Here is an 8,527-nt window from a genome sequence, read left to right as displayed (position 1 = left end):
GTGTAGAAGAGAGGGAGAATACTTCCCGGTAAAAGTAGGTTTTAGACAGGGATGTGTAATGTCACCATGGTTGTTTAATATATTTATAGATGGGGTTGTAAAAGAAATAAATGCTAGGGTGTTCGGGAGAGGGGTGGGATTAAATTATGGAGAATCAAATTCAAAATGGGAATTGACATAGTTACTTTTTGCTGATGATACTGTGCTTATGGGAGATTCTAAAGAAAAATTGCAAAGGTTAGTGGATGAGTTTGAGAATGTGTGTAAAGGTAGAAAGTTGAAAGTGAACATAGAAAAGAGTAAGGTGATGAGGGTATCAAATGATTTAGATAAAGAAAAATTGGATATCAAATTGGGGAGGAGGAGTATGGAAGAAGTGAATGTTTTCAGATACTTGGGAGTTGACGTGTCGGCGGATGGATTTATGAAGGATGAGGTTAATCATAGAATTGATGAGGGAAAAAAGGTGAGTGGTGCATTGAGGTATATGTGGAGTCAAAAAACATTATCTATGGAGGCAAAGAAGGGAATGTATGAAAGTATAGTAGTACCAACACTCTTATATGGATGTGAAGCTTGGGTGGTAAATGCAGCAGCGAGGAGACGGTTGGAGTCAGTGGAGATGTCCTGTCTAAGGGCAATGTGTGGTGTAAATATTATGCAGAAAATTCGGAGTGTGGAAATTAGGAGAAGGTGTGGAGTTAATAAAAGCATTAGTCAGAGGGCAGAAGAGGGGGTGTTGAGGTGGTTTGGTCATTTAGAGAGAATGGATCAAAGTAGAATGACATGGAAAGCATATAAATCTATAGGGGAAGGAAAGAGGGGTAGGGGTCGTCCTCGAAAGGGTTGGAAAGAGGGGGTAAAGGAGATTTTGTGGGCGAGGGGCTTGGACTTCCAGCAAGCGTGCATGAGCGTGTTAGATAGGAGTGAATGGAGACGAATGATACTTGGGACTTGACGATCTGTTGGAGTGTGCGCAGGGTAATATTTAGTGAAGGGATTCAGGGAAACCGGTTAATTTCATATAGTCGGACTTGAGTCCTGGAAATGGGAAGTACAATGCCTGCACTTTAAAGGAGGGGTTTGGGATATTGGCAGTTTGGAGGGATATGTTGTGTATCTTTATACGTATATGCTTCTAAGCTGTTGTATTCTGAGCACCTCTGCAAAAGCAGTGATAATGTGTGAGTGTGGTGAAAGTGTTGAATGATGATGAAAGTATTTTCTTTTTGGGGATTTTCTTTCTTTTTTGGGTCACCCTGCCTCTGTGGGAGACAACCGACTTGTTGAAAAAAAAAAAAAATCTATATTACCTACACTTGCAAGTAATCTTAGCTCATCTATCTTATTTCTTAGACTCCTACTATTTGTATAGTGAACCTTAACCCTTTGAGGGTTTCGGCCATACTAGTACGGCTTATGACCCAGGGTTTTTGACGTAGTAGTACACCTAAATTCTAGCGCCCTCAAATCTAGTGGGAAATGGGTCTGTGGGGTCAGTGTGCACAGTATAAAAAAAATCCTGCAGCACACAGTGCATAATGAGAAAAAAAAACTGACCGTCTTTTTTTGGAATAAAACAGCGACTTTGCACTGTATTTTCGTATGGTATTTATTGTTGTATTCTAGTTTTCTTGGTCTCATTTTATAGAATGGAAGACATATTACAGAAATTGAGATGATTTTGACTTGTTTTACATTAAAAAGTACCTTGAAATTGAGCTCAAAGTAGCAGAAATGTTCGATTTTTACCAAAGTTCAAAAGTAAACAAATCATGCCAAGCATCCAATACACGTTAACTGGCGAATCTAATATTCTTTCGCAAGTGCGCCAATATTATTTATACCATTTTTTACACTAATGCAGTAGTCTGCATAACAGTAAATCTTCTATTTTTTGTGAGAATAAAAATTCAAAGTGGAAAGCAAAAGAATGTAAGAGGGGCCTTGAGACGTGACTAATGAACAGAGGAAATGTCATTTTAGTGCCAGGAATGTCTTTCTTGTTTATTCTGGACCCTATTCGGAAATAGGCATCTTTTGAAATTTGTGTGAAATTGGCAAAATTGCTAAATTCTGACCACTGTATTGGATAGTTGAAAATGGTAAATGGGTGGTTTCTTGCACTTATTCAATAGAAAAAATGTAGTTCTAGCGAAATATTCATGTTTTTTGTCGACTAGTACAGTGGAATTGGCCGAAAATGGGGATCAAAGTGGGCAAAATCGCCGATGCGTAAACATCGCCGAGACCGCTAACTTCGCGAGAGCATAATTCCCTAAGTTTTCCATCAAATCTCATAATTTTGGTGTCATTATGATCGGGAAAAGATTCTCTATCTTTTCATAAGAAAAAATTATTTTTTTTTTTAAATTTGGCCGACCCTGAGAGCGAGTTTCTGAGAGTGCCTGTTGACCCTCAAAGGGTTAAGAATGCAATGCTAGAGTTTTCAGCAAAAGTTTGTGGATATAGGGGAGTGGATGTGGGGGGGGGGGGAAGAGGAGTAATTAGTGGAATAATGAGGGGAAAGTAATGAGAGAGAAAAGTTAACACACGAGAGATTTTTACAAAGTAGATGTGATATAAGGAGGGAGGAGTGTATGGAGAGAAAAAAAAAGAGGTTAAGAGGCTGGTGAAGGAATGTAAAAGGAGAGCAAATGAGAGAGTGGGTGAAATCCTGTCAACAAATTTTGCTGAGAATAAGAAGTTTTGGAGTGATATTAATAAGCTGAAAAAGCATAGGGAACAAATGGCCAGGGAGGTATACCATCTTGTAGGAGTGAAGAACAGCAGGATGTGAGTGTGGGGGAGGTGCGTGAGGCATTACGTAGAATGAAAGGGGGCAAAGCCGCTGGAACTGACAGGATCATGACAGAAATGTTAAAAGCAGGGGGAGATATAGTGTTGGAGTGGTTGGTTTTTTATTTATTATTATCACACCGGCCGATTCCCACCAAGGCAGGGTGGCCCGAAAAAGAAAAACTTTCACCATCATTCACTCCATCACTGTCTTGCCAGAAGGGTGCTTTACACTACAGTTTTTAAACTGCAACATTAACACCCCTCCTTCAGAGTGCAGGCACTGTACTTCCCATCTCCAGGACTCAAGTCCGGCCTGCCGGTTTCCCTGAATCCCTTCATAAATGTTACTTTGCTCACACTCCAACAGCACGTCAAGTATTAAAAACCATTTGTCTCCATTCACTCCTATCAAACACGCTCACGCATGCCTGCTGGAGTGGTTGGTATTTTTGTTTAATAAATGTATGAAAGAGGGGAAGGTACCTAGGGATTGATGGAAAGCATGTATAGTCCCTTTATATAAAGGGAGGGGGACAAAAGAGACTAAAAATTATAGAGGAATGTTTATTGAGTATACCAGGAAAAGTGTACGGTAGGGTTATAATTGAAAGAATTAGAGGCAAGACAAAATGTGGGATTGCAGATGAGCAAGGAGGTTTCAGAGTGGGTAGGGGGTGTATAGATCAAGTGTTTACATTGAAACATATATGTGAGCAGTATTTAGATAAAGGTAGGGAAATTTTTATTGCATTTATGGATTTAGAAAAGGCATATGATAGAGTGGATAGGGGAGCAATGTGGCAGATGTTGCAAGGACAGTGGTCCCTCAATAATCGTCTGGCCTGAAAGTCGTCCATTTCAGAAATAGTCCCGTTATTTCGTCTAAACATTGGCTCGCAAATGGTCCATAGAAGCGTACTCACACTCTGAGCCGCCTCAGCCTCCCTTCCCAGCCAGTGTGCCATTGTTTACCAGTGAGCGACAGTCCCCTCACGTGTTCATACGAATTATTTCATAATATTCCTTTCATTTTAGTGCTTGCAAGTGCTAAATAAGCTACCATGGCTCCAAAGAAAGCTCCTAGTGCCAAGCCTTTGGTAAAGGTGAGAAATATGATTGAATTTAAGAAAAACATAATTGAACGATATGAAAGTGGCGTACGTGTGGGCGAACTGGCCAGGTTGTATAACAAATCCCGTACAACCATAGCTTATATCATAGCCAAGAAAAAGGAAATCAAGGAAGCTGTTGTTGCAAAGGGGGTAAATATGCTGACAAAAATGAGATCACCAGTACTCGAAGATGTTGAGAAGTTATTATTGGCGTGGATAAACGAGAAACAATTAGCAGGAGATAGTCTTATGACATCGCTTATTTGTGAAAAGGCTAGGCAGTTGCATGACGATTTGGTAAAGAAATTGCCTGCAACTAGTGATGCGAGTGAATTTAAGGCCAGCAAAGGCTGGTTTGAGAGATTTAAGAAGCATACTGGCATACACAGTGCGAAAAGGCATGGTGAGGCTGCCAGCTAGGGCCAAAAAGCGGCGGAAAAATATGTGCAGGAATTCAAGGAGTACATAGAGGCTGAAGGACTGAAACCTGAGCAAGTGTTCAATTGTGACAAAACAGGCCTCTTTTGGAAGAAAATGCCAAAGAGGACCTACATTACTCAGGAAGCAAAGGCACTGCCAGGACACAAGCTTATGAAAGACAGGCTGACGCTCATGTTCTGTGCTAATGCTAGTGGGGATTTCAAAGTGAAGCTGTTACTAATGTACCATTCTGAAAATCCCAGAGTGTTCAAGAAAAACAATGTTACGAGAGTAAATTGTGTGTGTTTTGGAGATCTAATAATAAGGCATGGGTCACGAGGGACATTTTCATCGAGTGGTTCAATGAAGTGATTGGCCCAAGTGTGAAGAATTACCTCCTGGAAAAGAAATTGGATCTCAAGTGCCTCCTAGTAACGGACAATGCACCTGCTCATCCTCCAAACTTGGATGACCTAATTCTGAAGGAGTTTGGGTTCATCACAATAAAGTTCTTGCCTCCGAATACTACTCCTCTCCTCCAGCCCATGGACCAGCAGGTCAGTTCAAACTTTAAAAAACTCTACACCAAAGCAATGTTTGAAGGTGCTTTAATGTGACCTCAGACACTCACTTGACCCTAAGAGATTTTTGGAAAGAACACTTCAGTATTCTCCATTGCATAAGCCTTATAGGTAAGGCTTGGGAGGGAGTGACTACCAGGACTTTGAACTCTGCTTGGAGAAAGTTGTGGCCAGATTGTGTCCACAAGAGGGATTCTGAAGGGTTTGAGGTGGCCCCTGATGAGCCTATGTCAGTTGTGAACTCTATTGTGGCACTGGGGAGTTCCATGGGGTTGGATGTGAGTTTGGAGGATGTGGAAGAGTTGGTGGAGGACCACAATGAAGAGCTAACCACTGAGGAGCTGCAAGAGCTTCAGCAGGAGGAGCAACAGATTGCAGCTCAGAATCTTGCTGCAGAGGAGGAGGAAGAGAGATGGAAGAAGGTGCCTTCTTCAGAAATTAAGGAGATTTTTGAAATGTGGGGTAGGATGGAAAGATTTATGGAGAAACATCACCCTGAGAAGGATGTTGCAAGCCATGTTGGCAACTTGTACAGTGACAGAGTCTTGGCCCATTTTAGGGAAGTTTTAACCCTTAAACTGTCCAAGCAGATCTATGTTCATATGCGCAGTGCTCCAAAAGTAGATCTACATTTTTTTACGTATTTTCAAATATAACAAAAAAAAGTAGATCAAAGTTTTTTACACGTTTTCAAATGTAAAAAAAAATTATCTACTTTTTTTTTACATACTTTCAAATGTTGAAAAAACGTAGATCTACATTTGGACAATTTAAGGGTTAAAGAGACGCCAGAAACAGAGCTCTCTGGACAGTTTTTTTGAAGACAGGACTCCAGTGACCTCACGCTGGTCCTAGTGGCATTAACCCTTTCAGGGTCCGTCCCATAGATCTACGGCTTTACATTCAGGGTCCAAACCGTAGATCTACGCCATGAGCTCAGCTCACTCTGATAAACTGTGAGTGGTACATTTGGGCCTAGATATGAGAGAATACATCTATGTGGTATGTGTGCACCACATAAAACAGATCCTGCAGCACACTGTGTATAATGAGAGAAAAAAAATGAAATGATTTTTCGATTAAAACAGCAACTTTGCAGTGTTTTTTCGTATGTTTTTTATAGTTGTATTTGCAATTTCTTGGTCTCATTTGATAGAATGGAAGACATATTACAGAAATAGAGATGATTTTGATTGGTTTTAGCACTGGAAAAGGCTTGAAACTGAGCTCAAAGTAGCAGAAATGTTAAATTTTTGCCGATATTCAAGAGTAAACAAACGACCTCACACGTCTAATACACGTCAGCTGGTGGGTCTAATATACATTCACAAATATGGTGATGATATTTATACAATTATTACAGTATTGCATAACAGCAAATCTTCTATTTTTTGGTGTGAATAAAAATTCATTATGTGAATAAAAAATCAAAATGGAATTTATTTGTAAAGCCTCAAAACATAACTAATGAACAGAGGAAACGTTAGTTTAGTGCCAGGAATGCCTACATTGTTTATTCTGGACCCTATTTTGAAATTGGAATATTTTGAACTTTGTGTTAAATTGGCCAAATTAACAATTTCCGATCACTTTATTTTGTAGTTGAAACAGTTGACTTGGCGATTTCTTGTGCTCAATCGATAGAATAGAAGTAATACTAGTGAAATAGCTAAGAATTTGGTTGATTGGAATAATGTAATTGGCCTAAAATGGGAGTCAAAGTCGGCAAAATCGCCGATTCGTAAATATCGCTGACACATCAAAATTCGCGAGAGCATAATTTCGTCAATTTTCCACCAAATTTCGTACTTTTTGTTTTATTACCTTCACTAAAAGATTCTCTACGATTTCATAAGAAAAAATAACAAATTTTTTTTTTTTAAATTCTTGGACACTGGTGCGTGACTCCAGATTTGGGCCTTGGACCCTTAAAGGGTTAAGAAACAGAGAAGAGAAGTAACCCCAGAAAAGCACTTGGTACCTGAGGTGTTGATGGAAGGGGATTTCCCTTCCAAACAGTAATTCCACGTCTCTCTTCCTCCAGTCTTCCATACACTAAGAAAAATCACCAATAAAGGTAAGCGTTGTGCTGTTAATGTTTCATTCATCATGTGCCATTGTATTGTTTATGTACTACATCTATATTTCATGTAAAAAATTTTTGTTTTAATACTTCTGGGTGTCAAGAACGGATTAATTGTATTTACATTATTTCTTATGGGGAAAATTTATTCAAAAATTGTCTATTTCGATAATACTCCCACTTCCAGGAACGGATTATGGACGATAATTGAGGGACCACTGTATATGGAATAGGTGGTAAGTTACTAAATGCTGTAAGGAGTTTTTATGAGGATAGTGAGGCTCAGGTTAGGGTGTGTAGAAAAGAGGGAGACTACTTCCCAGTAAGAGTAGGTCTTAGACAGGGATGTGTAATGTCACCATGGTTGTTTAATATATTTATAGATGAGGTTGTAAAAGAAGTAAATGCTAGGGTGTTCGGGAGAGGGGTGGGATTAAATTATGGGGAATCAAATACAAAATGGGAATTGACACAGTTGCTTTTTGCTGATGATACTGTGCTTATGGGAGATTCTAAAGAAAAATTGCAAAGGTTAGTGGTAATGCTGGTGCAGTAGTAAGGATGAATGGGAGGGTGTTGGCACCTGGAGAAGAAGTCGATATCCTTGGGGTGAAATTTGACTCCAAACTAACCATGAAGAACCATGTTGTAAATCTTGCAAACAAGGCAGCCAGGAAGCTTACAGCACTTCGCCGTGTCTCGCATCTGCTTGACAGTAGGGCTTGCAAGATTCTGTATGAGGCACAAGTACGCTCACACCTTGAGTATGCTCCACTTTCTTGGTTTGCGTGCCCCCCCTCTCATCTGCGACTGCTTGATAGAGTAGAGAACAGAGCAAGACGTCTCATCTCTCGCCTGGACCCATTCTGGATAGATCTGTCATTTCAGCAGAGCCTTCAACACAGGAGGGATATGGGTGGCCTTACTGTTATGTACAAGGCCAATATTGTCAAAGTACCACACTTGGATCCACTTCAAGGACAGCGAGAAACAAGCTTTTATGCCACAAGACGGGCAGAAAGCAGCAACTTCACTCTGGCTGTACCCTTCTCCAGAACATCACTCGAGTATGGAACACATTCGTACAGCATAATGATGTCAACGAGATAAAGTCAGTTGAAGAAATGAAAATGCTGGCCAACAGATGGCTCCAACTTCATCCTGTTAAGAACATAAGAAAGGAGGAACACTGCAGCAGGCCTTTTGGCCCATACTAGGCAGGTCCTTCACAGATCCATCCCACTAATAGAATATTTACCCTCATAAGAACATAAGATGATAAGAAATAAGGAACACTGCAACAGGTCTACTAGTGGTGTAAGACAGGTATACAATACCGACACACTTGTATGTCTCATAACAATAAAAATGCTTTCAAATGAGCTGATGTAGGTAACAGCTCTTAGCTTGCCAATAAAGTTAGAGATCCTTAACCTGTAAATAGCTTGTCAATAAGGCTAGGGGTCCTTAACCTAACCTTGTCAAACCCTGTGTAGGTAGAAAGTTGAAAGTGAACACAGAAAAGAGTA

General features: G+C 40.1%; 1 protein-coding gene across 1 annotated transcript in view; it reads right to left on the bottom strand.

Moving 5' to 3' along the window:
• The window catches only part of LOC128686058 (SRRM2 protein homolog rsr-2), a 350,784-nt gene that overhangs the window by 325,944 nt on the left and 16,313 nt on the right, over positions 1-8,527 (bottom strand). The window lies entirely within an intron of this gene.

This window comes from Cherax quadricarinatus, chromosome 1 (genome assembly GCF_038502225.1).
Source record: "Cherax quadricarinatus isolate ZL_2023a chromosome 1, ASM3850222v1, whole genome shotgun sequence".
In the NCBI taxonomy this organism is placed as follows: domain Eukaryota; kingdom Metazoa; phylum Arthropoda; class Malacostraca; order Decapoda; family Parastacidae; genus Cherax; species Cherax quadricarinatus.
This window is presented reverse-complemented; position numbering and strand designations above follow the sequence as displayed.